Source organism: Mustela erminea, chromosome 2 (genome assembly GCF_009829155.1).
Source record: "Mustela erminea isolate mMusErm1 chromosome 2, mMusErm1.Pri, whole genome shotgun sequence".
NCBI classification, from domain to species: Eukaryota; Metazoa; Chordata; class Mammalia; order Carnivora; family Mustelidae; genus Mustela; species Mustela erminea.
In genome coordinates this window covers 1050852-1073978 of record NC_045615.1, presented here as the reverse complement: position 1 = coordinate 1073978, position 23127 = coordinate 1050852, and positions in this window count along the sequence as shown.

The following is a 23127-nucleotide window of genomic DNA, read 5'->3' as shown; positions in this document are numbered from 1 at the left end:
TGTCAAGTTACTCAAGGGAGGAAATTGTTTCAGTTCCTAGGACATCTAATGATCTTAACTGAGTTCTCTTCACAAGCACCTCATAGGACCATGCAGTGGAAATTATGATCTCTGGAGTCTTAGAGCTCTGGCTTAAATCCTAGCTCCGCCAGTTTTAAGTTGTTTGACTTTGGCAATGAGCCCTTTTGCTAAAATGGGTCTTCCTTCATCTTTATGTGGCACTGTCTCTGTGTGTGTCCACATAGTCTTCTTACAAGGAGTCTTTGGATTTAGGCCTCATGCTAATCCAGATGAACTCATCTTAACATAATTGCATCTTCAAAGACTATATTTTTAAAACAGTGACATTTACAGATTCCAGGAGACATGAATTTGGGGAGAGCACTATTCTTTTATATCTTGTTTTTTTAATTTAACATGAGGTTTGTCATATTTAACCACAACATTATATATATCTGTATGTTCATTTTCATTGCTGCTTGATATTCTATTATATGAATATACCTTATTTATCTATTCTACTCCTAATGGATATTTGGGTTTTCTAAGTCTTGGCTTATTAATATATGGTATATACATTCTTGTGCATGTCTCCTGTATACATGTGCATACATATCTGTTGAATACATACCTGTTGTAGGCTTAAGAAAGGGCTCCCAAAGATATTAGGTCCTAATCTTTAGAATCTGTAAAGTTCACTTTCTTTGGGAAAAAGGTCTCTGTAGATGTAATTAAGTTAAGAATCTTGAAATGGGGAGATTTTCTTGGATTACCTAGGTGGGCCTCAAATTCAATCAACCACAAGTGTCCTCATAAGAGAGGGATAGAGGGCGATTTGACATAGACAGAAGAGGAAGAGGCAATATAATCATAAAGAAAGAGATTGAATGAGGCAGCCATAAGTCAAGGAATGTCAGGAGCCACCTAAAACTGGGAAATCAAGGAACCTCTTCTTCCTTAGATTCTCCAAAGTGAACAAACCCTACTATTATCTTGACTTTGGTGATGTAATAACTGATTACTGACTTCAGGTCTCTTGAAATGTGGGGAATAAATTTCTGTTGTTTTGAACCACCAAGTTTGTGGTAATTTTGTAGTTATAGCAGACATAAGAAATAACACAATGCCTAAAAGTAGAATTGTCCTGGCATGGGTATGCAAAATTTCAAGTTAGAATATAATGCTGAATAGTTTTCTTAAATGGTTGTAGCACTTTACACCATCAGTATAAAGAAGTCCCTGTTATCCATATCCTGGGAATAGTGTGAAAGGCTCTAAGATGCAATTAAGTTATTCTGTGCAGGCTGCAGAAATTTCAAATCAAGGGCACCTGCTCAGCATTTCATCTACATCTTTCTGAAACCATTACTTGTTGTGGGAATGAGAACTCTAGTTGGATTAGTGAGAGTCCTGGTATTAGACCTCTGAGAGTAGATGAGCTATGCTGTCTGAAGTTAGGAAATTAATAGACACAGGAGAGACAAGGCTGGCATCTACAGCAAAAATCCAGTTCCCAGAATCTAGCCAAGATGGAAATCCAAGGACTTGACTTTCTTAATTTAAGAGGCGAAATATGGGGGTGCCTGGGTGGCTAAGTGGGTTAAGCCTCTGCCTTCAGCTCAGGTCATGATCCCAGGATGCTGGGATCGAGTCCCGCATCAGGCTCTCTGCTCAGCAGGGAGCCTGCTTCCTCCTCTCTCTCTCTGCCTGCCTCTCTGCCTACTTGTGATCTCTGTCAAATAAATAAATAAAAATCTTTAAAAAAAAAGAGGTGAAATATGTTTCACCAACATAATAGGTGATCACTAAATTACTGGGGCTCAGGAGCCAGTAGCTTTCACTTTTCTGGGTTCAGGGAGATGACCAAATATGTATTTGGCATGAAGTACCAGAAGATCCAGGAATAAATACCTGGTCAAGGAGAGAGAAGGTCACAAAATCAATGTCATGCATTGAATTAGTTCAGAGGCCACTTTGTCCTTTAGAAGATACAGATAGCCAGGTAGAAGTATTGATAGAAGTTCAGGACAGAATTCATTCCCCCAGAAAAACAAAATACCTTAGCAGGAGGGGACTTGGCAGGATAGCAAGGTGATTGTTGCAGGTGGTTTAGTCAGCATACACCCCAGGAAAGGAAAGAAGGACAAGAGAGATGCATTAAAATAGAAGGTGATGTAGAGGTTAGTAACATAAAGTTTCCATGTGAAATTTGGGGTCTGGGCTGCAGAAACACCAGAAGAACTGTTGTAAGTAGAGAGAGCATTAAGTCTTAACATATAAGTAGGGAGAGAATTTCCAGGCAGAAGTGGGTCAAAATGAAACTTTCCAAAGATAAGATTTAAGCTCTGGAGAAGCAGTTGCTGCCTAAGACAAGAAGCCCCATCCGAAGAAGATGGACAAAGCCAAGGCAATCAAGAATGAGGTTTTCTGGAATTCAGAGAGTAGATCCACAGTATATAATATAAAATATTATATATTATAAAATATTTATATAATATAAAATATGGCCAGGTAATTATTTTTTTATTATTATTTTTTTATTTTTTAATTGACACAATAATAGTTTATTAACTATGCTATGGAAATACAGAGAAAGACCCAACTAAGTCTTTGGGGATTCTTTTTTATTTTTCCTATTTTTTTTAATTTTTTTTTTTATAAACATATATTTTTATCCCCATGAGTACAGGTCTCTGGATCGCCAGGTTTACACACTTCACAGCACTCACCAAAGCACATACCCTCCCCAATGTCCATAACCCCACCACACTTCTCCCAACCCCCTTCCCCCCAGCAACCCTCAGTATGTTTTGTGAGATTAAGAGTCACTTATGGTTTGTCTCCCTCCAATTCCCATCTTGTTTCATTGATTCTTCTTCTACCCACTTAAGCCCCCATGTTGCATCACCACTTCCTCATATCAGGGAGATCATATGATAGTTGTCTTTCTCCGCTTGACTTATTTCGCTAAGCATGATACGCTCTAGTTCCATCCATGTTGTCGCAAATGGCAAGATTTCATTTCTTTTGATGGCTGCATAGTATTCCATTGTGTATATATACCACATCTTCTTGATCCATTCATCTGTTGATGGACATGTAGGTTCTTTCCCTAGTTTGGCTATTGTGGACATTGCTGCTATAAACATGCGGGTGCACGTGCCCCTTTGGATTACTACGTTTGTATCTTTAGGGTAAATATCCGGTAGTGCAATTGCTGGGTCATAGGGTAGTTCTATTTTCAACATTTTGAGGAACCTCCATGCTGTTTTCCAGAGTGGTTGCACCAGCTTGCATTCCCACCAACAGTGGAGGAGGGTACCCCTTTCTCTGCATCCTCGCCAGCATCTGTCATTTCCTGACTTGTTGATTTTAGCCATTCTGACTGATGTGAGGTGATATCTCATTGTGGTTTTGATTTGTATTTCCCTGATGCGAGTGATATGGAGCACTTTTTCATGTGTCTATTGGCCATCTGGATGTCCTCTTTGCAGGAATGTCTGTTCATGTCCTCTGCCCATTTCTTGATTGGATTATTTGTTCTTTGGGTGTTGAGTTGGCTAAGTTCTTTATAGATTTGGGACACTAGCCCTTTATCTGATATGTCGCTTGCAAACATCTTCTCCCATTCTGTCAGTTGTCTTTTGGTTTTGTTAACTGTTTCCTTTGCTGTGCAAAACCTTTTGATCTTGATGAAATCCCAATAGTTCATTTTTGCCATTGCTTCCCTTGCCTTTGGCAATGTTCCTAGGAAGTTGTTGCTGTGGCTGAGGTTGAAGAGGTTGCTGCCTGTGTTCTCCTCAAGGATTTTGATGGATTCCTTTCTCATATTGAGGTCCTTCATCCATTTTGAGTCCATTTTTATGTGTGGTGTAAGGAAATTGTCCAATTTCATTATTCTGCATGTGGCTGTCCAATTTTCCCAACACCATTTATTGAAGAGGCTGTCTTTTTTCCATTGGACATTCTTTCCTGCTTTGTCGAAGAATAGTTGACCATAGAGTTGAGGGTCTATTTCTGGGCTCTCTATTCTGTTCCATTGATATGTGTCTGTTTTTGTGCCAGTATCATGCTGTCTTGACGATGACAGCTTTGTAGTACAGCTTGAAGTCCGGAATTGTGATGCCACCAACATTGGCTTTCTTTTTCAATATCCCTTTGGCTATTCGAGGTCTTTTCTGGTTCCATATAAATTTTAGACTTATTTGTTCCATTTCTTTGAAAAAGATGGATGGTACTTTGATAGGAATTGCATTAAATGTGTAGATTGCTTTAGGTAGCATAGACATTTTCACAATATTTATTCTTCCAATCCAGGAGCATGGAATATTTTTCAATTTCTTTGTGTCTTCCTCAATTTCTTTCATGAGTACTTTATAGTTTCTGAGTATAGATTCTTTGCCTCTTTGGTTAGGTTTATTCCTAGGTATCTTATAGTTTTGGGTGCAATTGTAAATGGGATTGACTCCTTAATTTCTCTTTCTTCTGTCTTGTTGGTGTAGAGAAATGCAACTGATTTCTGTGCATTGATTTTATATCCTGACACTTTACTGAATTCCTGTATAAGTTCTAGCAGTTTTGGAGTGAAGACTTTTGGGTTTTCCACATATAGTATCATAACATCTGCAAAGAGTGATAATTTGACTTCTTCTTTGCTTATTTTTTTTAATTTCCTTTTGTTGTCTGATTGCTGAGGCTAGGACTTCTAGTACTATGTTGAATAGCAGTGGTGATAATGGACATCCCTGCTGTGTTCCTGACCTTAGTGAAAAAGCTTTCAGTTTTTCTCCATTGAGAATGATATTTGCGGTGGGTTTTTCATAGATGGCTTTGATGATATTGAGGTATGTGCCCTCTATCCCTACACTTTGAAGAGTTTTGATCAGGAAGGGATGCTGTACTTTGTCAAATGCTTTTTCAGCATCTATTGAGAGTATCATATGGTTCTTGTTCTTTCTTTTATTGATGTGTTGTATCACATTGACTGATTTGCGGTTGTTGAACCAACCTTGCAGCCCTGGAATAAATCCCACTTGGTCGTGGTGAATAATCCTTTTAATGTACTGTTGAAATCTATTGGCTAGTATTTTGGTGAGAATTTTCGCATCTGTGTTCATCAAGGATATTGGTCTATAGCTCTCTTTTTTGATGGGATCCTTGTCTGGTTTTGGGATCAAGGTGATGCTGGCCTCATAAAATGAGTTTGGAAGTTTTCCTTCCATTTCTATTTTTTGGAACAGTTTCAGGAGAATAGGAATTAGTTCTTCTTTAAATGTTTGGTAGAGTTCCCCTGGGAAGCCATCTGGCCCTGGGCTTTTGTTTGTTTGGAGATTTTTAATGACTGTTTCAATCTCCTTACTGGTTATGGGTCTGTTCAGGCTTTCTATTTCTTCCTGGTTCAGTTGTGGTAGTTTGTATGTTTCTAGGAATGCATCCATTTCTTCCAGATTGTCAAATTTGTTGGTATAGAGTTGCTCATAGTATGTTCTTATAATAGTTTGTATTTCTTTGGTGTTAGTTGTGATCTCTCCTCTTTCATTCATGATTTTATTTATTTTATTTATTTTCTTTCTGATAAGTCTGGCCAGGGGGTTATCAATTTTATTAATTCTTTCAAAGAACCAGCTCCTAGTTTCGTTGATTTGTTCTATTGTTTTTATGTTTTCTATTTCATTGATTTCTGCTCTGATCTTTATGATTTCTCTTCTCCTGCTGGCCTTAGGGTTTCTTTCTTGTTCTTTCTCCAGCTCCTTTAGGTGTAGGGTTAGGTGGTGTACCTGAGACCTTTCTTGTTTCTTGAGAAAGGCTTGTACCGCTATATATTTTCCTCTCAGGATTGCCTTTGTTGTGTCCCACAGATTTTGAACCATTGTATTTTCATTATCATTTATTTCCATGATTTTTTTCAATTCTTCTTTAATTTCCCGGTTGACCCATTCATTCGTTAGAAGGATGCTGTTTAGTCTCCATGTATTTGGATTCTTTCCAAACTTCCTCTTGTGTTTGAGTTCTAGCTTTAGAGCATTGTGGTCTGAAAATATGCAGGGAATGATCCCAATCTTTTGATACCGGTTGAGTCCTGATTTAGGACCGAGGATGTGATCTATTCTGGAGAATGTTCCATGTGTACTAGAGAAGAATGTGTATTCTGTTGCTTTGGGATGAAATGTTCTGAATATATCTGTGATGTCCATCTGGTCCAGTGTGTCGTTTAAGGCCTTTATTTCCTTGCTGATCTTTTGCTTGGATGATCTGTCCATTTCAGTGAGGGGAGTATTAAAGTCCCCTACTATTATTGTATTATTGTTGATGTGTTTCTTTGATTTTGTTATTAATTGGTTTATATAGTTGGCTGCTCCCACGTTGGGGGCATAGATATTTAAAATTGTTAGATCTTCTTGTTGGACAGATCATTTGAGTATTATATAGTGTCCTTCCTCATCTCTTGTTATATTCTTTGGCTTAAAATCTAATTGATCTGATATAAGGATTGCCACTCCTGCTTTCTTCTGATGTCCATTAGCATGGTAAATTCTTTTCCACCCCCTCACTTTAAATCTGGAGGTGTCTTCGGGCTTAAAATGAGTTTCTTGGAGGCAACATATAGATGGGTTTTGTGTTTTTATCCATTCTGATACCCTGTGTCTTTTGATTGGGGCATTTAGCCCATTAACATTCAGGGTAAGTATTGAGAGATATGAATTTAGTGCCATTGTATTGCCTATAATGTGACTGTTACTGTATATTGTCTCTGTTCCTTACTGATCTACCACTTGTAGGCTCTCTCTTTGCTTAGAGGACCCCTTTCAATATTTCCTGTAGAGCTGGTTTGGTGTTTGCAAATTCTTTCAGATTTTGTTTGTCCTGGAAGCTTTTAATCTCTCCTTCTATTTTCCATGATAGCCTAGCTGGATATAGTATTCTTGGCTGCATGTTTTTCTCATTTAGTGCTCTGAAAATATCAAGCCAGCTCCTTCTGGCCTGCCAGGTCTCTGTGGATAAGTCTGCTGCCAGTCTAATATTTTTACCATTGTATGTTACAGACTTCTTTTCCTCGGCTGCTTTCAGGATTTTCTCTTTGTCACTAAGACTTGTATATTTTACTATTAGGTGACGGGGTGTGGGCCTATTCTTATTGATTTTGAGGGGTATTCTCTGAACCTCCTGAATTTTGATGTTCATTCCCTTTGCCATATTGGGGAAATTCTCCCCAATAATTCTCTCCAGTATACCTTCTGCTCCCCTCTCTCTTTCTTCTTCTTCTGGAATCCCAATTATTCTAATGTTGTTTCTTCTTATGGTGTCACTTATCTCTCGAATTCTCCCCTCGTGGTCCAGTAGCTGTTTGTCCCTCTTTTGCTTAGCTTCTTTATTCTCTGTCATTTGGTCTTGTATATCACTAATTCTTTCTTCTGCCTCATTTATCCTAGCAGTGAGAGCCTCCATTTTTGATTGCACCTCATTAATAGCTTTTTTTTAATTTCAACTTGGTTAGATTTTAGTTCTTTTATTTCTCCAGAAAGGGCTTGTATATCTCCCGAGAGCGTTTCCCTAATATCTTCCATGCCTTTTTCGAGCCCGGCTAGAACCTTGAGAATTGTCATTCTGAACTCTACATCTGACATATTACCAATATCTTTATTGATTAGGTCCCTAGCCTTCGGTACTGCCTCTTCTTCTTTTTTTTTGTGGTCAATTTTTCTGCCTTGTCATTTTGTCCAAATAAGAGTATATGAAGGATCAAGTAAAATACTAAATGGGTGGCACAACCCCAGGAAAATATGCTTTAACCAAATCCGAAGAGATCCCAAATCATGAGGTGGGAGAAAGAGGATAAAAAGAGGTTCAAAAGAAAGAAAGAAAAAAAAATAAAAGAAAAGAATTATAAAAAAGGTAACAAATAAAGGAAAATATAAAAAGGAAATATATATATATATTAGATAAACTAATTAAAAAATGTTAAAAAAGAAAAGAGTAAAAGTTAAAAAAAATTTAGCAGAAGAAGAGAAAACAAAGTGAAAAAGAAAAAAATTAAATTAACTGCAAAACTAAAAAAAATCACAGGGAGAAAGCCATGAGTTCCGTGCTTTGCTTTCTCCTCTGGAATTCCGCTGCTCTCCTTGGTATTGAAACTGCACTCCTTAGTAGGTGAACTTGGTCTTGGCTGGATTTCTTGTTGACCTTCTGGGGGAGGGGCCTGGTGTAGTAATTCTCAAGTGTCTTTGCCCCAGGCGGAATTGCACCGCCCTTACCAGGGGCCGGCCTGAGTAATACGCTCGGGTTTGCTTTCAGAAGCTTTTGTTCCCTGAGCGCTTTCTGTAGAGTTCCGGAGGATGGGAATACAAATGGCGGCCTCCTGGTCTCCGGCCGGAGGAGCCGAGAGCCCGGGGCCCCACTCCTCAGTGCGCCCTCAGAGAACAGCGCCCAGTTACTCCCGTCTGCCTTACCTCCAGCCGCACTCTGAGCTCACCGAGCCCACGAGCAATCCAAGGTAACACCGAGCTGTGATCTTACTGTCGGCTCTGTCTCTGTAGCCGGTTTTCCCATTCCAATACCCGCAAGCTCTGTGACACTCAGACATCCCCGATCCTTCTGTGACCCTGCGGGACCTGATGCCAGCCTGACCCCGCGTGGGCTTCGCCCCGGTTTAGCCTCTGGAGTGATGTCCTTCAGTGGAACAGACTTTTAAAAGTCCTGATTTTGTGCTCCGTTGCTCCGCCGCTTGCCAGGAGCCGGCCCCTTTCCCCAGGGGTCTATCTTCCCGTCGCTTTGGATTCACTTCTCCGCCAGTCCTACCTTTCAGAAAGTGGTTGTTTTTCTGTTTCCAGAATTGCTGTTCTTCTTCTCTTAGATCTGCCGATGGATTTGCAGGTGTTTGCAATCTTTAGATAAGCTATCTAGCTGATCTCTTGCTAGCTGATGTAGTCTCAGCCTGCTGCTTCTCTGCCATCTTGACTCCTCCCCTGGGCAGGTAATTCTTGAGCATTTTGGGTACTGTAGGGGCTGCAATGAAATTTATTGAGTGATAGAGTGGTGCCATAAGAAGAGTTTAGATTTTGGATGCAGACCAACCTAAGCTCTGATCCTAGCTCTACTATTTACAAACTGTGTGATCATGTTTATGTGATACAGCCTCTCTAGGCTTCAGTTCCTCATCTATAATTCAAGAACAATAATATATTATAGGTTTGTTATTATGATTAAATGAGAGAAGGTGTGCAGAGAGTGTTTCATAGTGCCTTAATAAATGATAGAAATCCCCCTTTACACCATCTCTTTCTCCACCCACATTTCTCTTTGATACACAATAAATCAAATCCCTAGGACCAGTGAAGGCTATGGTTTGGTAGACAGGCAAATACCTACTGTTCATCCTGGAGACACTAGTGTCCGAATCCATAACAGGAAGATTAATTTCAGACCTCATTCCCTGGTGGGCTGAGAATTCTGATTTTCATTCTTTTTCCCTAATCAGAAAAAACCTACAAATTCACTGAGAAGGAGTTAAATCAAAAGGTTGAAGGCTATAAAGACCTATTCAACAATAGCTAGGAAGGCTGGAAAGGCAAGATCTGGTACTGGATAAATCAGGAGGAATTTGAAAGGGTCTTCTTTTAAAATACCAAGCTATTTCTAAAGTAAGTGATGGACATTTAAGCAAAGTGCTAGAGAGCTGAGGACCTCATTAAGTGACCCAGGAACCTTACCTATGTAGAGGAAGACCATCAAAATGATGCATCCAATTGCGAGAGATTTTTCATAAAGATGGACAGTTGCAGACCTCCAGCAGGTCCTGGTTATTGTGCAGTTTAAAAAAAAATACAATAAAAATTTCTGGATACCACCGCTTCCATTAGCAATTTGCATCAGTAAAGGTAGGAAGGACTTCCTGCCATGCATAGTTATCTATGATTTAAGAGTTGAAGTTTTAGAGCGCCTGGGTGGCTCAGTGGGTTAAGCTGCTGCCTTCGGCTCAGGTCATGATCTCAGGGTCCTGGGATCGAGTCCCGCATCGGGTTCTCTGCTCCGCGGGGAGCCTGCTTCCTCCTCTCTCTCTCTCTGCCTGCCTCTCTGCCTACTTGTGATCTCTCTGTGTCAAATGAATAAATAAAAAAAATCTTTAAAAAAAAATAAAAATAAAAAAAAAGAGTTGAAATTTTAAACAGAACAAACAAGATCGGTCAAGATTATTCTCCATCTCCTATTCTACCTGTAACTTCATGTTCCCCATTGTGTGAGTGAAGAACTAGTTCAGCAATTCCTGACTGAGTCCCTTTGATCTCTCACCTGCTAGCCCTAAGTCTACTCTAATAAGATCTCAGAACTCCACCTATGCAAACCAAATTCTGATAATAGTCATAGTACAAAGTCACAAATTCTGAAAACAGAAATGTTGAATGAAACTTAAAGCAGAAAGTTGATCTGTTTGGCATCTTGTTACTTCTCTTCTGAGTGTAATAGGGGATGCTGTTAATTGCTTGATTTACTGTAATTGTCATTCTGCCAACAGCATTAAATAAAGTTAATTATTATAAGTTAAGGTGACTCACTACCAGGAAGGCCAGTGATTATCAGGAAATTGGAAAGAAGTTCTTTTCATGATAACTTTAGAGGAGAAAAATACAATTACCATCCTCATTCTTGAGTACCTATATTATTATTATTATTATTATTATTATTATTATTATTATTATTATCTTGCCTTGATCTTTCTGTAGAAATACCATGAGGAGTTCTACCATTAGTTTTGTCCCTTCCCTCTGTCAAGATGGCTGCATATTTGTTGAGAAGTAACTGGAGCAAGATCTGTCTTTAATTCTCCTGGTAGCAAGGGAAGCTGAAATGGCTCTAAAGCGTGAAGTCAACCCGAGTGGGTTTCTAAGTATATTTAATCTCTGCTATCAGAAGGGATCCACCAGGAGAAATGGAGGAGAAACTCTTGCGGGGACACAGACATATTTTTGCTTAATTTTGTTAAACCTGGGCTCTTTCTCAGATGGGACTTAGAAGTAGCATGCAATAGTAGAAACAAGGATGGTCTTTGGAGTTAGAGACTTAGGTTTATACTTAATAGATGAGAAAATTTTAAAATAAACATCTTAAACATCTTGGACCCTAAGTTTCCTGTTCTCTAAAATACGAACCAACACTTTTTGCATAGCATTTATTTGCAGATTAAATGGAGAGTTGCTGAATAAATATTAGCTGCTCTTCTTCCATCCTATTCTCAGATCTTTCCTTAAAAAACATAACAATTTTTCTTTGTTATCCATCTTAAATTGGGTGCTGTATAACTTGGAGACAAACTTATTTCTTTCTTTACTAAATATACAATGTGTACCATGTGTAGTAACTACTTGTGACATCTTATCTTTGCTATTCTGATTTTTCCTTTTCCCACCTTTTTCATTTGAATATTTTAAATTTTATTTCATCATTTGAAATATATTAATGAAGTCACCTTAAATCCCTTCTAAAGAGTTTATAAATGCATGCATACATACATATATATGATAGTTTACATATATTTTTTTAATTTATGTGTGGTATATCATATTCTACACTATTCTCTTTTTCTCTGAATCATATACAACATGGTTTCATTCACTAATTGTTAATAAGAATGTTCACTAATTCTTGCCTCCAAGCCAAAATCCTAAGTCCACTGATGATGTGAATAAATTTTAATCTCAAATATTTGTTTAATTGATTTGAATCAATTGATTTGGTTATTTCCTTTATTTATAATAACTATGTGCCCCAATCCCAAAACTAAGACAAATCTGCTCACCTAATATGAGATACATGGCTTGCAGAGTCAAGGTTCTTCCCAGAAAGAGTAGCAACTTTTTTCCTCTTGCAACAACCACTCTAACCATATATCCCTCCAAAAAATAGAAATCCATTCTTTTAACACATAACCAAATTTGATGCTACTTTTAGCAATGCAATCTGTGATGAGTGAATCATTAGCTAAAACTTTAGCTGTAGTGTGAGGACAATGAGTATTTTTGAGGAAAATGTAGGACATTTTATCTCCATGCCTATAAAATCTAACTAGTCACATAGTATGTGTTCAATAAAGGCTCACTGTATTTTTTTAGTATTGCAAGTTAAGGCCAGGAATTCTTGACTTGTTGATACTATGCCCTTTGCTTTCTCTTCATAGCATTCCTCTTTTTCCCCTGGCTGTGAAGTCAAGTACTCAAAGGATTTCACTTCTCCACTGCCTGTCAAAGCCAATACCAAGTTAAGGCTCTGATACCAACAGGACACTAATTTTTCAGGGTTTTTTGTTTATTTGAGAGAGACAGTTAGACAGGGAATGGGCAGGGGGAGAAGGGAGAGAGAGAATCTCAAGCAGACTCCACATGCTGATCATGGAGGTCAATGCAAAGCTTGATCTCACAGCTCTGAGGTCATGACCTGAGCCAAAACCTAGAGTTGGACAGTCAACAAACTGAACCATCCAGGCACCCCAACTGTACACTATTTTTTTTAAAGACATGGCTAGAATTTTTCTTCTTCAGTTAAATGACCATAAGTCTAAACGTGTGGGTTTAGAGAAGGGTGATAGTACGGCAAGCATCAGAACACAGAAATATAAGGGAGCTATATATGAAAATTACAAATGAATGCAGAAACAACTTCATCAAGATCTACTATTGCCACCTCTACTTGATGTTGAGTCTTGTGGGCATACTGAAATACATAGTTTGATGGACACCCAATTTATGATGGGCAGCTCAGGTCAATATTACTTAATGTCCAGTGTCTGTCTCTAGCAAGCTAAGAACTGTTTTCCAAAAAAAAAAAGAAGTTCTCTGTTGAAGAACTGTGGCGTTGCTCCAAAATCCTAGGTCTCAAACTTAAGACTGCTTTCAAAGCTTGCTGCAGGATCTATAAAGCATCTTAATGTATCTTTGAAACCATTTTAATCTTCTTAGATCTACAGGATCATAATAGCCAAGCAGCAGTGCTATTTACACAGCACCTCAAAGCTGATAACCTTGGGGGTGATCTAAGATTGTCAACTAATATATGAATGAAAGAAATACAAGCAAATAATGTGTATGCTGTCTCTAAAGCCCAGACACCTTCCAAGCATTGTGCATTTCTCTTAAATATACTGGAAGCAAAGACAGCAACTTGTTCACTTTGTAGGGACATCTCACATGTCCCTGACCAAGGTGGAAGGCCCCTGCATTAAAAAAAAAAAAAAAAAAAAGGAATTTTCTTCCTTCCCTGTGGCGTGCATATATCTTTTTTGGTTACATACTGCTTTGAATTCTCTAAGTCCTATTATCATGATACATGACATCATGATAATCATGTAGTGGGCCAGGAGAATGTTCTGTGGGATGATGAGATAATCAAGGTATCTGAGGATTAAAATATTGAGCTAGAGTTACTGTAATTCTAAGGAAGGACCATAAGGATATATTATTATTTGTGCTATGTGAAAACAAATGTACAATTTCTGTTTTGCTTTATGGAAATAGAAATAAAAACATTTTCTAGATACATAGAATCATATCATGTGCAGAGCTGAGAGGATTTGCTCCAAAACTAAAACATCTGGAACAGCAGATTCCATTGGAGTCACCACCCAACTGAGCTTAGAATAACCTACTGTAACTATTCTCCAAAACCCAAGAGTTTCCATTTTTTCTACACTAGATAAATAAGAAAATAGCTAGGGATCTGAGAGGGAAAACTATGCATATTAGTCAACTATTGGCTGTAACAATGCTAGATAATATATTACACCAAAATACTGGTTAACTGAAATTCAGCTGGTGAAGCTGGTGTCTAGGCTTTAAGATCTAGGTTCCAGTCTGTACCCTCTGACCTTCAGGTCTAGGCTTCAGTTTGGTTTCATGTCTCCACATTTTCCTTGAGCTAGCAGCTACCCAGGGCATGTCCTCCTTTTGGTGAATTATGGGACCAGCGAGCTATGCTAAATCATGCAAGCATAGCCCACTGGATGCATTCCAATGGCCAAATGAAGGCATATAGCCAAACCCAAAAGTAGTGATTCAGTGACTATACTCCTTCTCAAGGAGAAAGATAGTATAATGAATATTTGTTGAAAAAAAAATATCCAATCTATCACATCAACCCTGTATATTCTAAACTGTGATTTGTGCTGGGCTGTGGCATTACTTTTTATTTACTGTAAGTTCTAGCTTGCTAGGGATACTCTTACTCCATGGCTCCTTGGGGCGAAAGTGATTCAAGATATTGGCAGTGAAATTAGGAGAAAAGGTAGCCATGGGCTATTAGAAGAATTAGCTTCCTTGTGCAAGGTAACTCTTCCAAGTGAGGTAATTACAGGGTCTTCAGTCAAGGCAATGAGACAAGGAAACAGTGGGCTGTTTGGCTATTAATTGATGCTGACAAGGGCTTGGGGTCAGTGTAGTTTGAATTTTGTTATAGAACCCACTACAAGTTTTGGAATGTCATGCCTTCCCAATAAATGTCTTAGCTTAAATATGAGAAGTATAATGAAACTATGAACACTACAGATGTAGTACTTGATACTGACAGAATCAAAATGTGAGCCTGGTTTTTGACTGTCTCAACCTTAAATATGGAAGAAATAAGAGTCTTTAAGTACAATCACAGAAAGTTCTTGGCTTTCAGTCCAAGACTTACATATAAGATTTACAAGCTTGATCCATTCATTTTTTTCTTTTATTTTGCACCACTACTTGAAAAATCTTTCCCACCCAAAGGTGATTAATCTTACCATTTATACTGTTCTATGTAATTGGCCATTTGATTCCCCAAATTTTTACCTTCAATGGCAACATTATTATAAAAGACCACAGATGATAATTTGATAAGTGATTTCATTACTGCAGGCCTTTGTCATAATTCTATTCAACAATAGAATTTGGTTATTTATTGCCCTCAAAATTAGTAGGACCAGACAATCAATTTCAGGTTATCTCCCTGATAGTCTGTTGTCTTTGATCATTCCTCATGTCAATTTTTGCATCAGTCATGGTTCTTAATTGCAAGCAACATAAACCAACTTTGGTTGGTTTAACAGAAGAATAATTTGTTAAAAATAAATTGGGTAGCTTATGAAATTTCCAGGAGGGTCAAAGAACCAGAATCAATGGCTACAAAACCAAGGACACAGCCCCAGTCACATCACAGAACTAATAGAGGAAGACATCTCTGCTGCCACCTCTGGGCCCTAGATGTCATGGGTTGTTCTGTGGTTACTGCAGATGTTGAACATGAGTTACAAATGCCACAGTTGCCCTTGGGCACAAATGTGGCTGCTGCTCTTCCTGCTATTATCACCACTCTCTACCAAATACATATTCTACCCAGCCTTTTTCTCTTTGGAGCCAATTTTGCTAAGGATGTGTGTGTAATTGATGGAACTAGGACCTGCATCTCTACTTAACTGGAAATGTAGTCTAGGATAGTGATTATATCATAGCTTTTGGCTAGATGTAATAGAATATTCATGATATAATATCAGTTTTACCTTAGAAGATGGGGAATTCCTTTAACATATTAAGGGAGTACAGTAATGGTGTGGCCAAAAACAAATGTCCATGTATTTGAAACATAAGGATTCAATGAAGGAAAAGAAACAATTTACCTGATGGTTTGCATGAGTTTTGCATAACACAGTAGGGTTTTTTCACCCCAAAATCTGTTCTTTGCTAGCATGTGAATGTATGTGTATATGTGTACGTGAGATGTAAAATTCCTGAAAAACAACCTTTAATAGTTTCTATCACACACACACATACACACACACACACACACACACACACACATCTAGCTGTTTCAGAATACCTTCATCTGGCACTACAGTGGGCTTGATGTTTCCAGTGTTCTTCTTGTCTGGCTTTTAAAAGCCAAACAAAAAGAGACATCTCATCAACCCCAGACCAAATGCACCTGGTACTTTCCAGGCAAAGCTGGGCTTGGGAATCACCCTAGGGATGAGGCAAACCACAAAAGCCTGGAATCTGTAAATTGCTGAGTTAGAGGGGTTGGCTGGTGATGATAGATCTCATTCAGGAATGAGACACAGCTCATAAGCACATGCCATGCTTGCCATATGCCAAGCGTTTTCAGGGTTCAGACACCTCTCTGTGAGTCTGAGAGATTCTGACTGCCTACAACAACGGGTACAGACAAATTGGTTTAGAAAAAGGGAATGACAGCTCTTAATGACCCTATTCCAGACGCTTGTTGAAATGGCAACTAATCGTCCTGCTAGTGTGTATGAGGAGCCTTTGATAAGTGGCTCATATGATATCAGTCATGCTTCAATTGCTCTGAGCCAATGGAAGGGAGGTGGCGAGAGAGTTAGAGGCTTGTTTAGAACAGACGGTGCATGAGAAAAGCATGTGGAGCAGTGGGTGGGGTGAGGTAGGGAATGGAAGAGACACTGGGATTGAGGTTTATATACCAGGTGCTGCTTGGCATCTGAATACCTCAAGCTATTCTACCCTCTGGGAAACATTCCCAGCCTAATTATAACATGGCTGTCAAGCTGTTTTCCTGATCTGTGTGACCCAAGACAGGCTTGGCTGGATCACTCGAGCACCACAATGTCTCATTTATATAGAAGGAATTTGTGGGCAGTTCTTGGCATCTTTCCTAAAACTCTTTCAGTAAAGTAGAAAGAAAGGGAGGAGTTCATATTGGTCCAAGGGCTGATGTCTCTGCCCTATCGCAGGTTTGAACTTGTTAATCTGGCCTCCCTATTTAACCTGAGCTATCCTCTTTCTTTCATTTTCTTTCCCATACTCTTCCATCCACTTCTTTATGCCTGGCACCTCCCTTCAGAAGTTGCTCCCTCAGTGTACACCTGAGTGTACACTTTGTTTTATAGGAGGAAGCCAGGAAGTGAGGTGATACTAATTTCTGGACTGTGGATGATCCAGGTCAGAAAGGTTCTTGAGAAGGAATATTTTGACTTGGGAGATGCAAAATATAGATGGGGAGATGCAAAAATAGCAGGTCAAAAAAGTTCCAAAAATCTTAAGTGTGGCCATTTACTCTGAAAATACTGCAGGCCATTCTTAAATATTAGTACTTATAACTAATCCTATTTATTGTCATCTTTCACTATCTTCCTCCCCTTTCTGCTCCTCTTTCCCTTCTCCTGTCCCTATTTTTCCTAATCTCTTTTCCTCCGCTAACTTCTCCTCCATGGAAATCAAGCCTCTCCTCCAGTCAAGGCCAAGTTCGGAGCAGCCTGCTCTGACTGGAGTGGACCAGGACGTTTTGAGTTCCAATCTGTTGCTTAGCACCAAGGTTGCTTAGATACATCTCTCAGTGACAACTGGCCTTTGCCTTTGACCACTTATGCATATAAGCTTTGTAACAAGTATCCCTGTTCAGAGGGGCATTGGGCCAGAACCAACTTTCACAATCTCCTTTTGAGCTGCCTGGGTGGCAGTAGGAGTGGGGGTTGTTTTAAAGGAAAAGAGAACTGAATTTTTTTATGCTTAACTATAGGTAGGATTTAGCAGTCATAAGGAACTAGAGATTGAGAAAAGAAACACAATGTCCTGATGAACACAGCTTGGGAGCTGTCCTCATACCAGTATGTGAGTAAGTCAGAGGAAATATAGCCACAACCTTTAGGAAAAAAATAATTTATATCCTCCTCCCCCATGAATCATCACCTGTATCTGTGATTTTTTTAAGAGAAAAGTGTTGGGGTGTGTATGTGTGAATATGAGGAACATTGAAGGGGAGTTAGGAGAGAGAGAAAAGGGAAAAACAAAATAGGAAATTTAGACAAATGCCAAGGCAAAGTGAGGAATTTGAGTCTCTGTGTATAAAGACACCAAGGAGATAGAAATGGTGCTAGAGCTGGGGAAACCATTGTTCCATAGAGTTCTCAGACATAACCTTTTGGACCTATTTGACAGTGACAACTGCCACCACACCTCATTCAGTAGAATGAGGGGAGAGAGTGACATCCAAGGTGGCTGGTGGGAATAGGATGGTGAGGAGGAACATACCAAGTTTGTTTAAAGAGATTACTACAGATGCACACTTCTCCCAGTGTTCCTCATGCTTGCTGCAGCATTTTCCCTTATTTGCTAAGCAATGATCATCACTGCCATCTTCAAGCTAATGTGTCTTTGCTGAGAACCTACTGTGTATAAAGTCTCATATGTGGAGTATACACAAAATGCATCCCCCTGCTTGTTGAGTCTAGTCCGATGAACAAGATAAGATGTACAGGAACAAACAAGCAGCATGTAATGAATGTCTTGGCAGCACATGTGCTATAGAGTAGATTACATGAGTTCACAGGAGAGAGATGGGGCAGGCTAGAAAGAGAGAAAGAGGGAAATTGGAACAGATGCCAGGAAGAAAACAGAATGAGTTTTAGTGATGTGGCACTGAGTAGGGACTCACCTGTTTGGGCCTCAGATTCATCTTCTGAAAGTGGGACGGTGGGATCCCTAGAGGACTTCTGAGCCCTCACCAGATTTCACATCCTATGGTTCTAGGGTGATACCATGCCTAGTGAGTCTCTAAATTCGAAAGTCAGCTGATGACTTTTCACAGCATCACTCATGGTCCCTGCTCTCCTGAACCCTTTCTGTGCACTTATACTACCTATGTTTGGAAGTTTATTGCCAGTGACAAATGAGCTTAGCTGGCTTGAAGAAAGAAGACATATGTATAGCAGAGGAGAAAGCTGAGATGGCTTTTACTAAAATAGAGAGGGGTCTGAGGCACCCCCTCCCTTGCTCCATATCCTAGTGAATAGACAGTGGGTGTGTATTTGCTTGTATCGAATCAAACTGTGGGTATTTGCTTGTATCAAGCCACAGCCCTATTAATGGCCAAGAGAGAGGCTAGGCTTTCCCTTGTCCTCACTTCTCCTGTATGAAGCCCCTGGAGTACACTTTGCATTAACTCACATGAAACAGGAGACGATCATTTGGGTTAGAAATAGGTTGTTTGGTAATTCTTACAGTGGCTCTGAACTGTCACTTTTCAGGCAGCTAGTTAAGGGGATTGGGGAATTGGGACTTCCAAGGGTGACATGACATTTGATTTTCATGAAGTATCAAGGAAAGAAACTGTACCTTCATATTTCTCATGATTTTTCAGCCATTTGCCCCAAAGTTAGTATTAGAAAGTTGCTCAAAATTTGGTACCCTGTTTTTTTAATGGGGTTATAAACCTGGAAAGGGATCTTAGAATTTTGAGAGAAAGTTAGGGTTTAGAAAAGGGAAATGATTTGCCCCAAGTCACTTAGCTAGTCAGAGGGATCCACGAGATCTGGGTTCAGAATTCAGGTTCTTAAATACTGGTATTATATCTGTCCATTCTACCTTCTCCCAGAAAGTCTGGGTTCCAAGAGCCTCTGCTCAGTACTGAGATAACGAGGCATAGTTGGGATTGCAGTGGGTTCGAGTGGGAAAGGTTATTAGGATGTGGGCCCAACTCTTGTAAATGAGGGAGTTAGCGAACTATCTCTCTCACATCTGGAACCCTCCCTCTCTGACCCTGCAGATGAGTTCTTTAGTAGAAAGCCAGACAGAGAAGCCGCAGTCTTCTTTTTTCTCCCTGGGTTCTCCCAAGATCTACTAATTAGGGCACAAATTTGGAAGAGAGGGAGAGACATTTAACTCTCTTGCTAAATACCTACATAACTTCGAAAAAGTCCCATTTATGGCTTTTGTTTCCTCATCTTTAAAACGTCAAGACAGTTCATTACTTAAAGGGCTTGCTAGATATACACATACCTTCCAGGATATGGAATCAAAATGAGTGGGGTGGTGGTCCAGGAATCTGTTTATAATGAGTTGTTCAGGTGCTTCCTAGGAGCATCCTGACATGCCAATCACTCTACTTCATGATCCCGGAAGTTCCTTCTGGCCTTGCATCTTATGTGTAGATGGGATGTGAGAAAACAGTTCTCAAAACTAAGAGGTTTATATCCTTTGGCTGTCCTCATCCAAAATAGAAGTAGGAGAAAGAAAAACAATAGACTTAAAGGTGAAAATCCTCTATGGCACCAGTTTTTTCTTTCTGGGGTTCCCGTGAGATGGGCTGACAACTGGGCATTGGGCCATCTTTTATAAACCAAATTCTCTAAATTGGTATTGCTTTTTGTCTTCATTTCCTTTCTGTTTTCCTGCAACCTTTGGCAAAGTCTTGTTTCAGCCTAGTTGCAACTGTGCTGTGAAGTGTTATGCATTGGGTTATAATTAGTTCAAACATATGCTGTTTAGTCAAAGGAAAGTGCTGACCCTATCCTCCCCACCCTCAGCTGAGGTCAAAGTAATGTCACATCATAGTCAATGACACATTCTAAGAAGGTCAAATGCAGCTGCCTAAAGCAAAACTGAATATCTAGCTGTCCTCCCTGCAAAGAAATGATCCTTCTAATATTTCTTGGAGGTCACAAGATTTACTTTAATTACTAAAGCGACTTTTTCTTCTGGAAAACCCTGTAGGAAAGATGATGAAGAGAATCTGAGGTATTCTGCACACTCACTAAGAAGACATTGGCTACATTGGCATGTCAGCACAAACCACCATGAGTTGTATTTGTTGAAGATTGTTGGGACCTTGAAAGAGTAGTTAAAGGTCTGTAGCCAACAGATGGAACCCAGGTCTGTGGAGTCCAAACTTTTCCAGACTACAAGGCTAGCATACCTGAGCTTTTCACAGGCCAAAGACCAGGGAATGTCATGCTGTGATGTTCTCTGTCCTCACCCAGGACAGCATGTTCCAGATTTCCTAAAAGCAATAGATGTGTTAGATAATAGAGATCTTACTCTCTGATGAGAAGGCAAATGGGAGCCTCCAGAAGACTGGTTTCTTTCCCCAGTGAGAGCAATAATGGGTGGCTGGGACCAGGGACCAGGCATGTTCAGGCATGCACCAGAGCCAGCAGACACCAGGCAGAAACTTCCCCAGCACTGTTGTTGGAATGATCACCATCAGAAGAACAGGATTTGGGGTTTTGGGGTTGCTGATGGTTAATACTCAAATTTTGTGTGGGCTCTGGGGCAATAAAGCAAAAAAATTCTACAATTCTTCTGAGCTCTTTTTGGTCCTAAGAAGGTTGTGAGTCCCTGAATTAAGGCAGAATTGTGCACTGCCTTTCATCGATTAGCTTAGTCTTAGGAAGGCCACAGCTGTGATTCTTTTGGTGGCTGTCACCTATGATGGCATGTGTGCACACCTGTGTGTGGGTGTGTGAACACTCCTATGCATACACATGAATGCCCACACACGTGTCTCCTTGTACACACGCACCTGTGCCCACATGGCAGGTGTCCCTGGCTGCCGTGCCAGGTGGAGCTCCTGCCATTTACCCATAATGAGACACACGGGCCTGCCTTCTGCTCGGGGTGTTTTCCCTCCTTTATCATCCACATTAAATGTTACAGGCACTTGACTTTATGACTCCTTTATTCCGCACATTAAGCAGCTGACACAGGTAGCCTCCTCCAGACAGCAGCCTATACAAGCCTGCAGCAAGTTATTTAGAGTACTGTCTTGAGGAACTAGAGACAGAAAAGGTTTCAGGTTATGCCAGGTAGCCCCTAAACCTCAATAGGCTTCTTCCCATTTCAAAGCTGTTCTAACTCAGGAAAAAATGAAAGAAAGAATCAGGGCCAAGAGCTCTTGCCACTCCTACGCAGAGGCACAGCCAGCTTCCAGCCACTGCAGACCTTGGGTGGCATGGTACCTAGGAAGTTCAGATGTGTCTTTCTTCCTTCCCTTCCCTTGCCTTCCCTTGCCTTCCCTTGCCTTGCTTTGCCTTTTCTTTCTTTCTTTCTCTCTTTCTTTCTTTCTTTCTTTCTTTCTTTCTTTCTTTCTTTCTTTCTTTCTTTCTTTCTTTCTTCTTTATTTGAAAGAGAGAGCAAGCAAGAGCCCATGCATACACAACAGGGGGAGAAGGGCAGAGGGAGAAGCAGACTCCCTGCTGAGCAGGGAACTCAATGAAGTACAGGGCTCAATCTCAGAACCCTGGGATCATGACCTGAACCGACTGAGCCACCCAGGAGTCCCTTAGATGTGTTTTTCAAAGTAACTCCCACCCTACTATTGGAGGTGATAGCACCATCATATGTGGAAGGTTGCTCTTACTTTCTGCTTAAAGTCATTTGGAAAGGGCACCTGGGTACTTCAGTCATTGGGCATCTGCCTTCAGTTCAGGTCATGATCTCGGGGTCTTGGAATCGAGTCCCTCATAGGGCTCCCTGCTCAACAGGAAGCCTGCTTCTTCCTCTCCCACTCCCTCTGTTTGTATTCCCTCTCTGGCTGTCTCTTTCTGTCAAATAAATAAATAAAATCTTTAAAAAGATAATAAATAAAAGTCATCTGGAAAATAACAAAACCTCATGAGGAAAGCTGTCCTTTGCTGACCCCAGCTTGGATCTGATTCTGGGAAGAGCAACTCCCCTCCCTCACCTTTCTCTCTCTTTCCCCTTCTTCCCTTCCTCTTTCCTATTCTTATTTGCTCCCTTATCTTCACCTCCATCTTAACTCTTACCCTTATCTTGGCATCCCCTCTCCCGACTTCTGACCTGGACTCCCTCTCTATTGACTAATGAGAATTCTAGAAATTTGACAGTCTGAGTTCCAGAAATGACCGACAGCCACAGCTGTTCATTTTAAAGGTGAAGAAATGGAGCACCAGAGAAGCAGGGGACACTCAGCTGGATATTTCTTCCTTGACATGAATGTTTTCCTATCTGACCTCCAGCCTCCTGTTTATTGCTTACATTCTTCTCTCCTAAGACTGCCTGCTTCATCCTCGGCTTCCCCACCGATGTCTATGACTGTTCTGTTTGTGAGCAGTTTTGTAACGTCAAGGTATGATTGAGAGGCTCAGGGACCAGCTGCCAAGGAACCATTCTTGCTTTGCTTCCTCATTTCCCTTCTCCCCTGGCCCACCAACCAGGTATGAAAACAACAGTGCCCTAGGTTTACACAGAGCCTCTCATCCAAGAAATCTCAAAACGGTTTTGCCAGCCAGTCTGATTACACTCATTTTTCTGGGCAAAGAGAGTGTCTTTTCTGGAAGAGAAGTGGATTGTCAAAGACTGTTCTAACTACTCCTGGGAGGAGCTACAGGACTGGTGCAGACAGCTC